The following is a 21,253-nucleotide window of genomic DNA, read 5'->3' on the forward strand; positions in this document are numbered from 1 at the left end:
ATTCCCCTAACACTACCTAACACCCTCTATTCCCTAACACTACCTTACAAGCTCTATTCCCCTAACACTACCTCACACCCTCTATTCCCCTAATACTACCTCACACCCCTATTCCCCTAACACTACCTCACACCCTCTATTCCCCTAACACTACCTCACACCCTCTATTCCTTAACAATACCTCACACCCTCTATTCCTTAACAATACCTCACACCCTCTATTCCCTAACACTACCTCACACCCTCTATTCTTTAACAATACCTCACACCCTCTATTCCTTAACAATACCTCACACCCTCTATTCCCTAACACTACCTCACACACGTAGGTCCTATATTCCCCTAACAATACCTCACACCCTCTATTCCCTAATACTACCTAACACCCTCTATTCCCTAACACTACCTCACACCCTCTATTCCCCTAACACTACCTCACACCCTCTATTTCCCTAACACTACCTCACACCCTTAGGTCCTCTGTTCCCCCTAACACTACCTCACACTCTTAGGTCCTCTAGACTATCTCACACACGTCATCTCATCATGGCTATAACAGAGCAAGTTGACCCTCTAGGCCCACAGCTTCCATAACATGTACCTCACATGCTGTCATGGAGGTAGCTGCTCACATGCTGTCATGGAGGTAGCTGCTCACATGCTGTCATGGAGGTAGCTGCTCACATGCTGTCATGGAGGTAGCTGCTCACATGCTGTCATGGAGGTAGCTGCTCACATGCTGTCATGGAGGTAGCTGCTCACATGCTGTCATGGAGGTAGCTGCTCACATGCTGTCATGGAGGTAGCTTCTCACATGCTGTCATGGAGGTAGCTGCTCACATGCTGTCATGGAGGTAGCTGCTCACATGCTGTCATGGAGGTAGCTGTGTGTGTGTGTCGTCTTGGAAGTGGGCTACATTCCAAACTTCAGAGCCAGTTCATCATTTCCCCCTTTATCCTTCTAACTGTCTAACATCTGGAGTTTAGTGAACTCATGCCCTGGTGATGCATATTTCACACACACACACACACACACACACACACACACACACACACACACACACACACACACACACACACACACACACACACACACGAACACGTGCACACACACACGGGCACACACACACGTGCACACACACACTCTGGCAAATATACACACACGCACACACACTTTTTCGAATATACACACACACTCATAAATTATCCTGCTCCCTCTGTGTGGGCCTGTTAAACAGATGAAGAGGGATAATAAAGTTGCTGAGGGAGAGGGACTACCCTCAACACAGAGGTATCGTACAGGAACACACTCACACACACACACATATATAGGGACAACCTTCAATGCAGAGCTATCGTACCGGAAACACACACACACACACACATAGACACATCTAGGGACTACCCTAGGCACAGAAGTAGCATAAACTGATGCTGTAGAGAGAGCAGGAGACATGTCTTTTTCCTTCCGTAGTAGTCTCAGGGGGAAAGAGGTATGTACATGCTGGCACAGGTCTCAGTTGTACAGAGAGAGAGAGAGAGGTGATGGGGATAGCAGAGGAGCAAAGACAAGATGGGAACAGTACAAAACATGAACAGAATACTGAAGAACACTGTAGGTAGCAGACAAACAGCACCCAGGTTCAAGAACAAGAAAGTTGCACTTATTCAATGTCTACAACACAGAAGACAACAGTAACACGTATTCAAGGTCTACAAACAACACAGAAGACAACAGAAACACGTATTCAAGGTCTAAAACACAGAAGACAAAAGATTCCAGAAGTCCTCAACGTATAGATTGCAAGGATTCCAGAATTCCTGACATAAATTATATGAATTCTTGAATGCCTGATATATATAGATTATATGAACTCTAGAATGACTGAATCTATATACTATATGAATTATAGAATGCCTGAAACTATATACTATGTGAATTATCTGATATATATAGATTATATGAATTCTAGAATGACTGAATCTATATACTATATTAATTCTAGAATGACTGAATCTATATACTATATGAATTATCTGATATAGATTATATGAATTCTAGAATGACTGAATGTATATACTATATGAATTATAGAATGACTGAATCTATATACTATATGAATTATAGAATGCCTAAATCTATAGACTATATGAATTCTAGAATACCTGAATCTACAGACTATATGAACTCTAGAATACCTGAATCTATAGACAATATGAATTCTAGAATACCTGAATCTACAGACTATATGAACTCTAGAATACCTGAATCTATAAACAATATGAATTCTAGAATGCCTAAATCTATAGACGATATAAATTCTAGAATAACTGAATCTACAGACTATATGAACTCTAGAATACCTGAATCTATAGACTATATGCATTCTAGAATGCCTGAATCTATAGATTACATTAATTCTACAATATATTAATCTATGGACTATATGAGTTCCAGAATGCCTGCATCTATAGATTATATGAATTCTAGAATTCCTGAAACTATATATATTTCAATTCTAGAATGCCTGAATCTCTAGACTATACGAATTCTAGAATACCTGAATCTATAGACTATATGAATTCTACAATACCTGAATCTATTGACTATATGAATTCTAGAGTACGTGAATCTATAGATTATATGAATTATTGAATGACTGAATCTAAAGATTATATGTATTCTAGAATGTGTGAATCTATAGATTAAATCAATTCTAGAATACATTAATCTATAGATTATATGAATTCTAGAATACCTAATCCTAAACTGTGAAGATTCTAGAACGCTAAAACAATAATGAAATCATATGTCCTTGATCTCCCAGTCCTATGAACTGAAAAACAGTATTACACAGTGTTACCTCCTGTAAACTTAACTACAGTATAACGCAGTGTTAGCTCCTGAACTACAGTATAACACAGTGTCACCTCCTGAACTACATTATAACACAGTGTTACCTCCTGTAAACTGAACTACAGTATAACACAGTAACACCTCCTATAAACTGAACTACAGTATTACACAGTGTTACCTCCTGCAATCTGAACTACAGTATAACATAGTGTCACCTCCTGTAAACTGAACTACTGTATTACACAGTGTTACCTCCTGCTATCTGAACTAGAGTATGACACAGTGTCACCTCCTGTAAACTGAACTGCAGTATAACACAGTTACACCTCCAATAAACTGAACTACTCTATTACACAGTGTTATCTCCTGCAATCTGAACTACAGTATAACACAGTGTTACCTCCTGTAAACTGAACTACAGTCTAACACAGTGTTACCTCCTGTAAACTGAACTACAGTATAACACAGTGTCACCTCCTGTGAACTGAACTACAGTATAACACAGTGTTACCTCCTGTAAACTGAACTACTGTATTACACAGTGTTACCTCCTGCAATCTGAACTAGAGTATGACACAGTGTCACTTCCTGTAAACTGAACTACAGTATAACACAGTTACACCTCCTATAAACTGAACTACAGTATAACCGAGTGTTACCCCTGTAAACTGAACTACAGTGTAACAGAGTGTTACCTCCTGTAAACTGAACTACAGTATAACACAGTGTTACCTCCTGTAAACTGAACTACTGTATAAAACAGTGTTACCTCCTGAACTACATTATAACACAGTGTTACCTCCTGAACTACATTATAACACAGTGTCACCTCCTGTAAACTGAACTACAGTATAACACACTGTCACCTCCTGTAAACTGAACTACAGTATTAGACAGTGTTACATCCTGAACTACAGTGTAACAGTGTCAACTCCTGTAAACTGAACTACAGTATAACACAGTGTTACCTCCTGTAAACTGAACTACATTATTACACAAGGTTACCTCCTGTAAACTGAACTACAGTATTACACAGTGTTACCTCCTGCAATCTGAACTACAGTATAACACAGTGTCACCTCCTGTAAACTGAACTACTGTATTACACAGTGTTACCTCCTGCAATCTGAACTAGAATATGACACAGTGTCACTTCCTGCAATCTGAACTACAGTATAACACAGTGTTACCTCCTGTAAACTGAACTACAGTCTAACACAGTGTTACCTCCTGTAAACTGAACTACAGTATAACACAGTGTCACCTCCTGTAAACTGAACTACTGTATTACACAGTGTTACCTCCTGCAATCTGAACTAGAGTATGACACAGTGTCACTTCCTGTAAACTGAACTACAGTATAACACAGTTACACCTCCTATAAACTGAACTACTCTATTACACAGTGTTATCTCCTGCAATCTGAACTACAGCATAACACAGTGTTACCTCCTGTAAACTGAACTACAGTCTAACACAGTGTTACCTCCTGTAAACTGAACTACAGTATAACACAGTGTCACCTCTTGTAAACTGAACTACTGTATTACACAGTGTTACCTCCTGCAATCTGAACTAGAGTATGACACAGTGTCACTTCCTGTAAACTGAACTACAGTATAACACAGTTACACCTCCTATAAACTGAACTACTCTATTACACAGTGTTATCTCCTGCAATCTGAACTACAGCATAACACAGTGTTACCTCCTGTAAACTGAACTACAGTATAACAGAGTGTTACCCCTGTAAACTGAACTACAGTGTAACAGAGTGTTACCTCCAGTAAACTGAACTACAGTATAACACAGTGTTACCTCCTGTAAACTGAACTACTGTATAAAACAGTGTTACCTCCTGAACTACATTATAACACAGTGTTACCTCCTGAACTACATTATAACACATTGTCACCTCCTGTAAACTGAACTACAGTATAACACACTGTCACCTCCTGTAAACTGAACTACAGTATTAGACAGTGTTACATCCTGAACTACAGTGTAACAGTGTCACCTCCTGTAAACTGAACTACAGTATAACACAGTGTCACCTCATGTAATCTGAACTACATTATAACACAGTGTCACCTCCTGTAAACTGAACTACAGTATAACACAGTGTCACCTCCTGTAAACTGAACTACTGTATTACACAGTGTTACCTCCTGCAATCTGAACTAGAATATGACACAGTGTCACTTCCTGTAAACTGAACTACAGTATAACACAGTTACACCTCCTATAAACTGAACTAGAGTATGACACAGTGTTATCTCCTGCAATCTGAACTACAGTATAACACAGTGTTACCTCCTGTAAACTGAACTACAGTCTAACACAGCGTTACCTCCTGTAAACTGAACTACAGTATAACACAGTGTCACCTCCTGTAAACTGAACTACTGTATTACACAGTGTTACCTCCTGCAATCTGAACTAGAGTATGACACAGTGTCACTTCCTGTAAACTGAACTACAGTATAACACAGTTACACCTCCTATAAACTGAACTACTCTATTACACAGTGTTATCTCCTGCAATCTGAACTACAGCATAACACAGTGTTACCTCCTGTAAACTGAACTACAGTCTAACACAGTGTTACCTCCTGTAAACTGAACTACAGTATAACACAGTGTCACCTCTTGTAAACTGAACTACTGTATTACACAGTGTTACCTCCTGCAATCTGAACTAGAGTATGACACAGTGTCACTTCCTGTAAACTGAACTACAGTATAACACAGTTACACCTCCTATAAACTGAACTACTCTATTACACAGTGTTATCTCCTGCAATCTGAACTACAGCATAACACAGTGTTACCTCCTGTAAACTGAACTACAGTATAACAGAGTGTTACCCCTGTAAACTGAACTACAGTGTAACAGAGTGTTACCTCCTGTAAACTGAACTACAGTATAACACAGTGTTACCTCCTGTAAACTGAACTACTGTATAAAACAGTGTTACCTCCTGAACTACATTATAACACAGTGTTACCTCCTGAACTACATTATAACACATTGTCACCTCCTGTAAACTGAACTACAGTATAACACACTGTCACCTCCTGTAAACTGAACTACAGTATTAGACAGTGTTACATCCTGAACTACAGTGTAACAGTGTCACCTCCTGTAAACTGAACTACAGTATAACACAGTGTCACCTCATGTAATCTGAACTACAGTATAACACAGTGTCACCTCCTGTAAACTGAACTACAGTATTACATAGTGTTACCTCCTGTAAACTAAACTACAGTATTACACATTGTTACCACTGGTAAATTGAACTACAGTATAACACAGTGTTACCTCCTGTAAACTGAACTACATTATTACACAAGGTTACCTCCTGTAAACTGAACTACTGTATAACACAGTGTTACCTCCTGAACTACATTATAACACAGTGTTACCTCCTGTAAACTGAACTACAGTATAACACAGTTACACCTCCTATAAACTGAACTATTGTATTGCACAGTGTTACCTCCTGCAATCTGAACTACAGTATAACACAGTGTTACCTCCTGTAAACTGAACTACTGTATAAAACAGTGTTACCTCCTGAACTACTGTATAAAACAGTGTTACCTCCTGAACTACATTATAACACAGTGTTACCTCCTGAACTACATTATAACACAGTGTTACCTCCTGTAAACTGAACTACAGTATAACACAGTGTCACCTCCTGTAAACTGAACTTAGCGTAACACAGTGTCACCTCCTGTAAACTGAACTACAGTATTAGACAGTGTTACATCCTGAACTACAGTGTAACACAGTGTTACCTCCTGTAAACTGAACTACAGTATAACACAGTGTTAGATCCTGAACTACAGTGTAACACAGTGTCACCTCCTGAACTACATTATAACACAGTGTTACCTCCTGTAAACTGAACTACAGTATTACACAGTGTTACATTCTGAACTACAGTATTACACAGTGTTACATCCTGAACTACAGTGTAACACAGTGTTACCTCCTGTAAACTGAACTACAGTATTACACAGTGTTAGATCCTGAACTACAGTGTAACAGTGTCACCTCCTGTAAACTGAACTACAGTATAACACAGTGTTACCTCCTGTAAACTGAACTTGTCTATCGCATTACAACACTGGCTATCTCCTACACATACCTATTAGATATTAAAAGGTTACTGTTTCATCCTCATCGGCGTTGACCTCACATGCACCCTGCACACACACAACCTTATTTCAACCCCCCTTAACGCACACACACACAACTATTCGGCAACACGCGCACACACAAACTTACATCAACCCCCCCAACACAAACAAAATTACTCATTACCCAACACACTCACACGCACACACACACCCTCTCTCCCCCGAACACACACACAATCACCCACACCCCAACATACTCACATGTACACACCCCCTCTCTCCCCCCAACACACTCACATGTACACCCCCCCCCCCCCCACCCAGTGCTTACCTGCTGGCCCATTTTATGTCCAGGCATGTGGTGAATGTTCATAGGTCCCTTAGCAGAGCCTTCTAGACCTTAATGACAGTGACTCTGTGGTCAGGTACAGGGACCGCTGGTTTAGCTGCTTTCCTGAGTAAACACTATTAATCAGACCAGGCTTTGTTCATTTCTAGCTCTTAGTCCTGGTAGAGCAGATTAAGGTTGTTTACTTCTATACCTCTTAGTCCTGGTGGAGCAGATGTGGGTTGTTCACTTCTATACCTCTTAGTCCTGGTGGAGTAGATGAAGGTTGTTTACTTCTATACCTCTTAGTCCAGGTGGAGCAGAGGAAGGTTGTTTACTTCTATACCTCTTAGTCCTGGTAGAGCAGATGAAGGTTGTTTACTTCTATACCTCTAAGTCCTGGTGGAGCAGAGGAAGGTTGTTTACTTCTATACCTCTTAGTCCTGGTAGAGCAGAGGAAGGTTGTTTACGTGTATACCTCTTAGTCCTGGTGGAGCAGATGTGGGTTGTTTACTTCTATACCTCTTAGTCCTGGTGGAGTAGATGAAGGTTGTTTACTTCTATACCTCTTAGTCCTGGTGGAGCAGAGGAAGGTTGTTTACTTCTATACCTCTTAGTCCTGGTGGAGCAGAGGAAGGTTGTTTACTTCTATACCTCTTAGTCCTGGTGGAGCAGAGGAAGGTTGTTTACTTCTATACCTCTTAGTCCTGGTAGAGCAGAGGAAGGTTGTTTACTTCTATACCTCTTAGTCCTGGTGGAGCAGATGTAGGTTGCTATGGTAGCTTCCTTGGGGTTTTGTTTTACTTCTCAGACTTGGAGGTAATGGTTTTATATTTAAATATGGGACACAATGGATTGTTGATTTTCTTTTGTAATTTTTTGGCTTATCAGGGTTGTAAAATGAAGGTAACTTGCACAAAATTCCCAGGATTTCCTGGTTGGAAGAATCAGGAGAGAATAGACAGGAATTGTGGTAATTTCCAACCAGGATTACCAGGAAAACAGGGGAACCTCTGAAAGATATGAAGACTGGATTAAATTGAAGACAGAGCTGTTAATTTGAACATGGTCTGAACATTACCTGAGTCTTCTAATAAGCAGACGGTTGAAAACAACCAATAACATCAGTGTTATAGATAGAGTCCTGTCCAGGGGGTGTACTGGTACATCAAGCTGTCCCACTACAGAAACAGGATATAGACTAGGATGTCTCTCTCTGTGTGTGTGTGTGTGTGTGTGTGTGTGTGTGTGTGTGTGTGTGTGTGTGTGTGTGTGTGTGTGTGTGTGTGTGTGTGTGTGTGTTTGTGTGTGTGTGTGTGTGTGTGTGTGCGTGCGTGCGTGCGTGTGTGTGTGTGTGTGTGTGTGTGTGTGTGTGTGTGTGTGTGTGTGTGTGTGTGTGTGTGTGTGTGTGTGTGTGTGTGTGTGTGTGTGTGTGTGTCTCTCACAGGGCCAGAAATAGTTTGAAGTCTGTTCCTCTGTTTCAGTTAACACAAAACAGACTCAGACATACAGGTTGGATGTCTGGGGAGATAGGTGTTTAGTTAACACACACACTGAAAACACACAGGCAATAATAAAAGCCCACAAGCTCACACACACTGTGACAAGCACACACATACACACACAGACACACTATCATCCACCCTCCTCTCCTATGTTGATGAGAGACGGTTTGTGTTGCCTCCACAGCTCTCTCTGTCACTGAGGTCTGACACCGGTGTGTGTGTGTGTGTGTGTGTGTGTGTGTGTGTGTGTTAGTTTTGTCTCAGGTACAGCGTCTCAACGGACTAACAAAGCACCTGATGTTCTCTATCTCCACTACTCTTCTTAGACTTAATTATCTGCTGTGTTTTATATTGACGTTGTAATGTTTCTCTGCGTTGGACATATTGTTAGCAGCTTCAACGTGCCAGATGTAGCAAGCCTGTAGTCCCTTGACAACCTGTGATAGAGAGTTAAAAAGCCACGAGTATGTCTATTATCAGTATGTCTATAATCAGTATGTCTATAATCAGTATGTCTATCTATAATCAGTGTGTCTATCTATAATCAGTATGTCTTTAATCAGTGTGTCTATAATCAGTATGTCTATAATCAGTGTGTCTATCTATAATCAGTATGTCTATAATCAGTATGTCTATAATCAGTATGTCTATAATCAGTATGTCTATAATCAGTGTGTCTATAATCAGTATGTTTATAATCAGTGTGTCTATAATCAGTATGTCTATAATCAGTATGTCTATAATCAGTATGTCTATAATCAGTATGTCTATAATCAGTATGTTTATAATCAGTATGTCTATAATCAGTATGTCTATAATCAGTGTGTCTATCTATAATCAGTATGTTTATAATCAGTGTGTCTATAATCAGTATGTCTATAATCAGTGTGTCTATCTATAATCAGTATGTCTATAATCAGTATGTCTATAATCAGTATGTCTATAATCAGTATGTCTATAATCAGTATGTTTATAATCAGTATGTCTATAATCAGTATGTCTATAATCAGTGTGTCTATAATCAATATGTCTATAATCAGTATGTCTATAATCAGTATGTCTATAATCAGAATGTCTATAATCAGTATTTCTATCTATAGTCAGTATGTCTATCTATAATCAGTATGTCTATAATCAGTATGTCTATAATCAGTATGTCTATAATCAGAATGTCTATTATCAGTATGTCTATAATCAGTGTGTCTATAATCAGTATGTCTATAATCAGTATGTCTATAATCAGTATGTCTATAATGATGGAAAATAGCTACATCTGAAATGCAATCTCTAATGGTGCTATCTGTTTCTTAGTGTGTCCATCAATAGGATAGAATTGGTTTGTACATTTCTTAGTGTGTCCATCAATAGGATAGAATTGGTTTGTACATTTCTTAGTGTGTCCATCAAAAGGCTTGAAGGGAATTGTACATTTCTTAGTGTGTCCATCAATAGGATAGAATAACGTTAATCTGTGTAAATGAAAAGCAGTATATTAGAATACAATAACATTAATGGATAACAATGAGGAATGCCTGACCATGCTTTAGTTACGGCCCTCAGAACCATACAGGAGGCTACACTCCATCCTGGCCCAGAGAGATAGTAGACAGTGCCTGACCATGCTTTAGTTACGGCCCTCAGAACCAAACAGGACGCTACACTCCATCCTGGCCAAGAGAGATAGTAGACAGTGCCTGACCATGCTTTAGTTACGGCCCTCAGAACCAAACAGGACGCTACACTCCATCCTGGCCCAGAGAGATAGTAGACAGTGCCTGACCATGCTTTATTTACGTCTCTCAGAACCAAACAGGACGCTACACTCCATCCTGGCCCAGAGAGACAGTAGACAGTGCCTGACCATGCTTTAGTTACGGCCCGCAGAACCAAACAGGACGCTACACTCCATCCTGGCCCAGAGAGATAGTAGACAGTGCCTGACCATGCTTTAGTTACGGCCCACAGAACCATACAGGACGCTACACTCCATCCTGGCCCAGAGAGATAGTAGACAGTGCCTGACCATGCTTTAGTTACGGCCCGCAGAACCAAACAGGACGCTACACTCCATCCTGGGCCAGAGAGATAGTAGACAGTGACAGCCAGCCAGTCAGCCAGTCAGTCAGCCAGTCAGTCAGCCAGTCAGTCAAAGAGGGATATGGTGGGATATAGCAGAGTGGAAAGCGCTAAAATGTAGGTTTATGTGGGATTAAGCGTTGGGAACCGCAGGAGAATCCCAAATTGAAGAGATGCATTAGTGACGTTTACTGTGGCTTTGGAGCAGATTACCACACACACACACATACCGTCTAGGAGAGGAGAGCAGGGTTTAGTTAAAGACGGGGAATATCTCTACTGTCCCAATCACAGATGGCCAAGAGAGAAGCAGGGGTAGATAGGGAGTATGAGGGGGGCGGGGGGAGGAGGAGGGGGAGGAGATGGGGTAGGCAGGACAGGGAGGAGAGGGAGGAGAGAGAGAAGCAGGGTTAGAGAGGGAGGAGAGGGAGAAGCAGGGTTAGAGAGGGAGGAGAGGGAGAAGAGGGATGACAGAGAGAAGCAGGGTTAGAGAGGAAGGAGAGGAAGGAGAGGGAGAAGCATTGGGTAGAGAGGGAGGTGAGGGAGGAGGGGATAGAGAGGAGCGGAGGAAGACGGGTAGGCAGGACAGGGAGGAGAGGGAGGAGAAGGAGGAGAGAGAGAAGCAGGGGTAGAGAGGGAGGAGAAGGAGAAGAGGGAGAAGCAGGGGCAGACAGGGAGGAGAGGGAGAAGCAGGGGCAGAGAGGGAGGAGAGGGAGAAGAAGGAGAACCAGGGTCAGAAAGGGAGGAGAGGGAGAAGCAGTGGCAGAGACTGGGGAGAGGGGGGAGGGGGAGAAGCAGGGGCAGAGAGGGAGGAGAGGGAGAAGAGGGAGAAGCAGGGGCAGACAGGGAGGAGAGGGAGAAGCAGGGGCAGAGAGGGAGGAGAGGGAGAAGAGGGAGAACCAGGGGCAGAGAGGGAGGAGAGGGAGAAGCAGGGGCAGAGAGGGAGGAGAGGGAGAAGCAGGGGCAGAGAGGGAGAAGCAGGGGCAGAGAGGGAGAAGCAGGGGCAGAGAGGGAGAAGCAGGGGCAGAGAGGGAGGAGAGGGAGAAGAGGGAGAAGCAGGGGCAGAGAGGGAGAAGAGGGAGAAGCAGGGGCAGAGAGGGAGGAGAGGGAGAAGAGGGATGACAGAGAGAAGCAGTGTTAGAGAGGAAGGAGAGGGAGAAGAGGGAGGAGAGAGAAAAGCAGGGTTAGAGAGGGAGGAGAGGTAAAAGAGGGAGAAGAGAGAAAAGCAGGGTTAGAGAGGGAGGAGAGGGAGAATAGGGATGACAGAGAGAAGCAGGGTTAGAGAGGAAGGAGAGGGAGGAGAGGGAGAAGCATTGGGTAGAGGGGGAGGAGAGGGAGGAGGGGATAGAGAGGAGCGGAGGAGGAGGGGTAGGCAGGACAGGGAGGAGAGGAAGGAGGAAGAGAGAGAGAAGCAGGGGTAGAGAGGGAGGAGAAGGAGAAGAGGGAGAGAGACAGAGAGATGCAGGGGTAGAGAGGGAGGAGAGGGAGGAAGGAGGAGAGAGAGAAGCAGGGGTAGAGAGGGAGGAGAAGGAGAAGAGGGAGAGAGACAGAGAGAAGCAGGGTTAGAGAGGGAGGAGAGGGAGATGCAGAGACGGAGGAGAGGGAGGAGAGGGAGAAGCAGGGGCAGAGAGGGAGGAGAGGGAGGAAGGAGAGAAGAGGGATGATTAGAGAAGCAGGGTTAGAGAGGGAGGAGAGGGAGATGCAGGGGCAGAGACTGAGGAGAGGGAGAAGAGTGAGAAGCAGGGGCAGAGAGGGAGGAGAGGGAGAAGAGGGAGAAGCAGGGGCAGAGAGGGAGGAGAGGGAGAAGAGGGAGAAGCAGGGGCAGAGAGGGAGAAGAGGGATAAGCGGGGGCAGAGAGGGAGGAGAGGGAGAAGAGGGAGAAGCAGGGGCAGAGAGGGAGGAGAGGGAGAAGCGGGGTTAGAGAGGGAGGAGAGGGAGGAGAGTGAGAAGCAGGGGCAGAGAGGGAGGAGAGGGAGAAGAGGGAGAAGCAGGGGCAGAGAGGAAGGAGAGGGAGAAGCAGGGGCAGAGAGGGAGGAGAGGGAGAAGAGGGAGAAGCAGGGGCAGAGAGGAAGGAGAGGGAGAAGCAGGGGCAGACAGGGAGGAGAGGGAGAAGAGAGAGAAGCAGGGGCAGAGAGGGAGGTATAGAGAAAGAGATGAAAGAGAGAGATAGAATGGGACACGGCTGATGATGCTATATTAACAAAAATGTAAGGGGGGGAGAGAAGGATATGGGAGGCAGAGAGAGGGATGAGAGAGATAAGAGAGAGGGATGTAAAGATGGACAGAGAGAGGGATGTAAAGATGGGCAGAGAGAGGGATGAGGGAGATAAGAGAGGGATGTAAAGATGGACAGAGAGAGGGATGAGAGGTAAGAGAGAGGGATGTAAAGATGGACAGAGAGAGGGATGAGAGAGATAAGAGAGAGGGATGTAAAGATGGGCAGAGAGAGGGATAAGGGAGGTAAGAGAGAGGGATGTAAAGATGGACAGAGAGAGGGATGAGGGAGGTAAGAGAGAGGGATGTAAAGATGGGTAGAGAGAGGGATGAGGGAGGTAAGAGAGATGGATGAGGGAGGTAAGAGAGAGGGACTTAAAAATGGGTAGTGCGCTGAAAATATTTAGGAAAAAGTGAGAGACAAAGAGGGAATAAAATAACTTCTTTATTTAAAGCAGTTAGTGAATGCGTCCCAAATTACACCATATCCACTACGTAGTGCACTTACTTTGAATAGAGCCCTTTGTGGAATATGGTACCATTTGTGAAACACTCTTTAATTGGCTTGGTGAAGGCCACAAATACCCAGCATTTAATACACATTTAAATATGGACCTTCAGATACACACCAGAAAGCTGCTCTAATTAACTTATTCCTCAGAGCTCTGTGTGTGTATGTTTGTGTGTGTGTGTGTCTGTGTTTGTGTGTCTGTGTTTGTGTGTCTGTATGTGTGTGTGTGTGTCTCTGTGTGTGTGTGTTTGTTTGTGTGTGTGTGTCTGTATGTGTGTCTGTATGTGTGTGTGTGTGTGTCTATGCCTGCGTGCCAGCGTTCATCTGCGCGTGTTTGCATGTCTGAGCTTGTTAAGGGGTATTCAAGGGGAACCCCACAGGAGAGTATGCAGTAAACTAATTAGTGGAGTTGGGGTGCATGGTCACATAAGGTTGGGGCTACACAGCCACAGGGCTTATGAGGTGAGGGTGTGTGCGTGTGTGTGTCTACTTAAATAAGTCGAGGTATCTGGGGTCCCAGTATGTGTACAGTGATGTCTCTCTGTCTCACCCTCCCTTATCCTCATCAAACCAATAGCAAGGCTTAACATTGGCAAACGCAACATTGTCAGTACGATGGCTATTCTCTTGTGTGAAACAGAGAGAATGTGCTTGGTATAGTACACACACACACAAACACACACACACACACACACACACACACACACACACACATGCGCGCGCACACACACACTCTCTCTTAACCAAACTGCACAGCTTAGCAACTGCAGGATCTTCTTAAATCTATACTAATCCATTATCCTCTGGGTGTACTGTCTCCATCCCCATCTCCCCAGGGGGACTGGCGTGTGTGTGTGTGTGTGTGTGTGTGTGTGTGTGTGTGTGTGTGTGTGTTTGTGTGTGTGTGTGTGTGTGTGTTTGTGTGTGTGTGTGTGTGTGTGTGTGTGTGTGTGTGTGTGTGTGTGTGTGTGTGTGTGTGTGTGTGTGTGTGTGTGTGTGTGTGGTAGGTTAGTAGATCATCTAGCATCTGTTCGCTGCTCTGCTGCAGCGAAGCACCAATCAAAGGTGATTACGGCTGTTGACAAGTTACCATGCCAACCAACCGCTGCCGCCATTGTCTCAGCAGTTTTAAGAGGAGGCCGTTGTTGTTGTTGTTGTTTTGGTTCCATTCTACTTGGTTGAAGCTAGTGGTTGTTCAGTTGGTCATGAGGGAACTGAAGGAGGGTTGACATGATGTTCTGTGTTATCCTGCCTGTATTGTCTACGAACATAAACCTGGTCAGTCTTTTGTTTGTATCCTGATGAAGGCAGCTTGTAACTTAAAACGTTGGACAAAAATATTTTTGCATCTGAGCTCCCAGAGTGTGAGGCTCTCCTCTAGGGTTCCACTCCGCTTTGTTTACATCCCTCACTCCGCTAGCCGGCATCTCACCTAAATAGGTGTGAGTTTCTTTACATCCCTCACTCCACTAGCCAGCATCTCACCTAAATAGGTGTGAGTTTGTTTAGATCCCTCACTCCGCTAGCCAGCATCTCACCTAAATAGGTGTGAGTTTCTTTACATCCCTCACTCCGCTAGCCAGCATCTCACCTAAATAGGTGTGAGTTTCTTTACATCCCTCACTCCGCTAGCCAGCATCTCACCTAAATAGGTGTGAGTTTGTTTACATCCCTCACTCCGCTAGCCGGCATCTCACCTAAATAGGTGTGAGTTTCTTTACATCCCTCACTCCGCTAGCCAGCATCTCACCTAAATAGGTGTGAGTTTCTTTACATCCCTCACTCCGCTAGCCAGCATCTCACCTAAATAGGTGTGGGTTTCTTTACATCCCTCACTCCGCTAGCCAGCATCTCACCTAAATAGGTGTGGGTTTCTTTACATCCCTCACTCCGCTAGCCAGCATCTCACCTAAATAGGTGTGGGTTTCTTTCTCCTGTAGATCAGTCTTTTGTTGACGTCACCTCATCTTTCCAGACCCCGTGGCTACACTGGAAGTAATCAACATCGCACAGCGGCGGCGCTGACCTGCTTGTTTCCTGGTATTAGGCCTGAGAACGCTGCTAGAAAACAACCACTGTCTGAGATATACTGTAGATGGTGAGTTACTAGGAGATATTGAGTTACTAGGAGATAGTGAGTTACTTGCTTGTTTCCTGGTATTAGGCCTGGGCACGCTGCTAGAAAACAACCACTGTCTGAGATATACTGTAGATGGTGAGTTACTAGGAGATAGTGAGTTACTAGGAGATAGTGAGTTACTAGGAGATAGTGATTTACAAGGAGATAGTGAGTTACTTGCTTGTTTCCTGATATTATGACTGAGCACGCTGCTAGAAAACAACCACTGTCTGAGATATACTGTAGATGGTGAGTTATTAGGAGATAGTGAGTTACCTGGAGATAGTGAGTTACTTGCTTGTTTCCTGGTATTAGGCCTGAGCACGCTGCTAGAAAACAACCACTGTCTGAGATATACTGTAGATGGTGAGTTACTAGGAGATAGTGAGTTACTAGGAGATAGTGAGTTACTAGGAGATAGTGAGTTACTAGGAGATAGTGAGTTACTTGCTTGTTTCCTGATATTATGACTGAGCACGCTGCTAGAAAACAACCACTGTCTGAGATATACTGTAGATGGTGTGTTACTAGGAGATATTGAGTTACTAGGAGATAGTGAGTTACTTGCTTGTTTCTTGGTATTAGGCCTGTGCACGCTGCTAGAAAACAATGTCTGAGATATACTGTAGATGGTGAGTTACTAGGAGATAGTGAGTTACTAGGAGATAGTGAGTTACTAGGAGATAGTGAGTTACCTGGAGATAGTGAGTTACTTGCTTGTTTCCTGGTATTAGGCCTGAGCACGCTGCTAGAAAACACCACTGTCTGAGATATACCGTAGATAGTGAGTTACTAGGAGATAGTGAGTTACTAGGAGATAGTGAGTTACTAGGAGATAGTGAGTTACTTGCTTGTTTCCTGGTATTAGGCCTGAGCACGCTGCTAGAAAACACTGTCTGAGATATACTGTAGATGGTGTGTTACTAGGAGATAGTGAGTTACTAGGAGATAGTGAGTTACTAGGAGATAGTGAGTTACTAGGAGATAGTGAGTTACTAGGAGATAGTGAGTTACTAGATAGTGCAACTGCAGTCAGTTTATTGTGTCAGAGACTCTTTAATCCACAAGATGAGACTGATTGGATGAGAGCTGGGGTGATATCACAGAGGGTTAGGCAGTCTTAGTTGCAGTCATGTCTAGATCAAATCAAATGGTATCAAATTAAATTGTATTAGTCACATGTGCCGAATACAACAGGTCCTTACCGTGAAATGCTTACTTACACGCCCTTAACCAACAATGCAGTTTTAAGAAAAATAAGTGTTAAATAGAAAAACCGGTACAGAGTCAATGTGGAGACTACATACAGGGGGTACCGGTACAGAGTCAATGTGGAGGCTATATACAGGGGGTACCGGTACAGAGTCAATGTGGAGGCTATATACAGGGGGTACCGGTACAGAGTCAATGTGGAGACTATGTACAGGGGTACCGGTACAGAGTCAATGTGGAGACTATATACAGGGGGTACCGGTACAGAGTCAATGTGGAGGCTATATACAGGGGTACCGGTACAGAGTCAATGTGGAGACTATATACATGGGGTACCGGTACAGAGTCAATGTGGAGGCTATATACAGGGGGTACCGGCACAGAGTCAATGTGGAGGCTATATACAGGGGTACCGGTACAGAGTCAATGTGGAGACTATATACATGGGGTACCGGTACAGAGTCAATGTGGAGGCTATATACAGGGGGTACCGGCACAGAGTCAATGTGGAGGCTATATACAGGGGTACCGGTACAGAGTCAATGTGGAGGCTATATACAGGGGTACCGGTACAGAGTCAATGTGGAGACTATATACATGGGGTACCGGTACAGAGTCAATGTGGAGGCTATATACAGGGGGTACCGGTACAGAGTCAATGTGGAGGCTATATACAGGGGTACTGGTACAGAGTCAATGTGGAGGCTATATACAGGGGTACCGGTACAGAGTCAATGTGGAGACTATGTACAGGGGTACCGGTACAGAGTCAATGTGGAGACTATATACAGGGGGTACCGGTACAGAGTCAATGTGGAGGCTATATACAGGGGTACCGGTACAGAGTCAATGTGGAGACTATATACATGGGGTACCGGTACAGAGTCAATGTGGAGGCTATATACAGGGGGTACCGGTACAGAGTCAATGTGGAGGCTATATACAGGTGGTACCGGTACAGAGTCAATGTGGAGGCTATATACAGGTGGTACCGGTACAGAGTCAATGTGGAGGCTATATACAGGGGGTACCGGTACAGAGTCAATGTGGAGACTATATACATGGGGTACCGGTACAGAGTCAATGTGGAGGCTATATACAGGGGGTACCGGCACAGAGTCAATGTGGAGGCTATATACAGGGGTACCGGTACAGAGTCAATGTGGAGGCTATATACAGGGGTACCGGTACAGAGTCAATGTGGAGACTATATACATGGGGTACCGGTACAGAGTCAATGTGGAGGCTATATACAGGGGGTACCGGTACAGAGTCAATGTGGAGGCTATATACAGGTGGTACCGGTACAGAGTCAATGTGGAGGCTATATACAGGTGGTACCGGTACAGAGTCAATGTGGAGGCTATATACAGGGGTACCGGTACAGAGTCAATGTGGAGACTATATACATGGGGTACCGGTACAGAGTCAATGTGGAGGCTATATACAGGGGGTACCGGCACAGAGTCAATGTGGAGGCTATATACAGGGGTACCGGTACAGAGTCAATGTGGAGGCTATATACAGGGGTACCGGTACGGAGTCAATGTGGAGACTATATACATGGGGTACCGGTACAGAGTCAATGTGGAGGCTATATACAGGGGGTACCGGTACAGAGTCAATGTGGAGGCTATATACAGGGGTACTGGTACAGAGTCAATGTGGAGGCTATATACAGGGGTACCGGTACAGAGTCAATGTGGAGACTATATACAGGGGTACCGGTACAGAGTCAATGTGGAGACTATATACAGGGGGTACCGGTACAGAGTCAATGTGGAGACTATATACAGGGGGTACCGGTACAGAGTCAATGTGGAGGCTATATACAGGGGGTACTGGTACAGAGTCAATGTGGAGGCTATATACAGGGGTACCGGTACAGAATCAATGTGGAGACTATATACAGGGGGTACCGGTACAGAGTCAATGTGGAGACTATATACAGGGGGTACCGGTACAGAGTCAATGTGGAGACTATATACAGGGGGTACCGGTTAATTGGGGTAATATGTAGGTATAGGTAAAGTGAGAGCAGCAGCATTGTAAAATACATAGCATTCCATATGTTTAGCACACAGTACAGGACAATCTTTAGAATATGATTCAGAGCTCTAATTCTATGGAACACAGAACTACTCTTCTAATTCTATGGAATGAGGAACTACTCTTCTAATTCTATGGAATGAGGAACTACTCTTCTAATTCTATGGAATGAGGAACTACTCTTCTAATTCTATGGAATGAGGAACTACTCTTCTAATTCTATGGAACACATAACTACTCTTCTATTTCTATGGAACACAGAACTACTCTTCTAATTCTATGGAATGAGGAACTACTCTTCTAATTCTATGGAATGAGGAACTACTCTTCTAATTCTATGGAACACATAACTACTCTTCTATTTCTATGGAACACAGAACTACTCTTCTAATTCTATGGAATGAGGAACTACTCTTCTAATTCTATGGAATGAGGAACTACTCTTCTAATTCTATGGAATGAAGAACTACTCTTCTAATTCTATGGAATGAGGAACTACTCTTCTAATTCTATGGAATGAGGAACTACTCTTCTAATTCTATGGAATGAAGAACTACTCTTCTAATTCTATGGAATGAGGAACTAGTCTTCTAATTCTATGGAATGAGGAACTACTCTTCTAATTCTATGGAACACATAACTACTCTTCTATTTCTATGGAACACAGAACTACTCTTCTAATTCTATGGAATGAGGAACTACTCTTCTAATTCTATGGAATGAGGAACTATTTTTCTAATTCTATGGAATGAAGAACTACTCTTCTAATTCTATGGAATGAGGAACTAGTCTTCTAATTCTATGGAATGAGGAACTACTCTTCTATTTCTATGGAACACAGAACTACTCTTCTAATTCTATGGAATGAGGAACTACTCTTCTTATTCTATGGAACACAGAACTACTCTTCTAATTCTATGGAATGAGGAACTACTCTTCTAATTCTATGGAACACATAACTACTCTTCTATTTCTATGGAACACAGAACTACTCTTCTAATTCTATGGAACACAGAACTAGTCTTCTAATTCTATGGAACACAGAACTAGTCTTCTAATTCTATGGAATGAAGAACTACTCTTCTAATTCTATGGAATGAGGAACTACTCTTCTAATTCTATGGAATGAGGAACTACTCTTCTAATTCTATGGAATGAGGAACTACTCTTCTAATTCTATGGAACACATAACTACTCTTCTATTTCTATGGAACACAGAACTACTCTTCTAATTCTATGGAATGAGGAACTACTCTTCTAATTCTATGGAATGAGGAACTACTCTTCTAATTCTATGGAACACATAACTACTCTTCTATTTCTATGGAACACAGAACTACTCTTCTAATTCTATGGAATGAGGAACTACTCTTCTAATTCTATGGAATGAGGAACTACTCTTCTAATTCTATGGAATGAAGAACTACTCTTCTAATTCTATGGAATGAGGAACTACTCTTCTAATTCTATGGAATGAGGAACTACTCTTCTAATTCTATGGAATGAAGAACTACTCTTCTAATTCTATGGAATGAGGAACTAGTCTTCTAATTCTATGGAATGAGGAACTACTCTTCTAATTCTATGGAACACATAACTACTCTTCTATTTCTATGGAACACAGAACTACTCTTCTAATTCTATGGAATGAGGAACTACTCTTCTAATTCTATGGAATGAGGAACTATTTTTCTAATTCTATGGAATGAAGAACTACTCTTCTAATTCTATGGAATGAGGAACTAGTCTTCTAATTCTATGGAATGAGGAACTACTCTTCTATTTCTATGGAACACAGAACTACTCTTCTAATTCTATGGAATGAGGAACTACTCTTCTTATTCTATGGAACACAGAACTACTCTTCTAATTCTATGGAATGAGGAACTACTCTTCTAATTCTATGGAACACATAACTACTCTTCTATTTCTATGGAACACAGAACTACTCTTCTAATTCTATGGAACACAGAACTAGTCTTCTAATTCTATGGAACACAGAACTAGTCTTCTAATTCTATGGAATGAAGAACTACTCTTCTAATTCTATGGAATGAGGAACTACTCTTCTATTTCTATGGAACACAGAACTACTCTTCTAATTCTATGGAACACAGAACTAGTCTTCTAATTCTATGGAATGTGGAACTACTCTTCTAATTCTATGGAATGTGGAACTACTCTTCTAATTCTATGGAACACAGAACTACTCTTCTAATTCTATGGAACA

Source organism: Oncorhynchus mykiss, chromosome 19, assembly GCF_057628025.1.
Source record: "Oncorhynchus mykiss isolate SJ-2025 chromosome 19, ASM5762802v1, whole genome shotgun sequence".
NCBI classification, from domain to species: domain Eukaryota; kingdom Metazoa; phylum Chordata; class Actinopteri; order Salmoniformes; family Salmonidae; genus Oncorhynchus; species Oncorhynchus mykiss.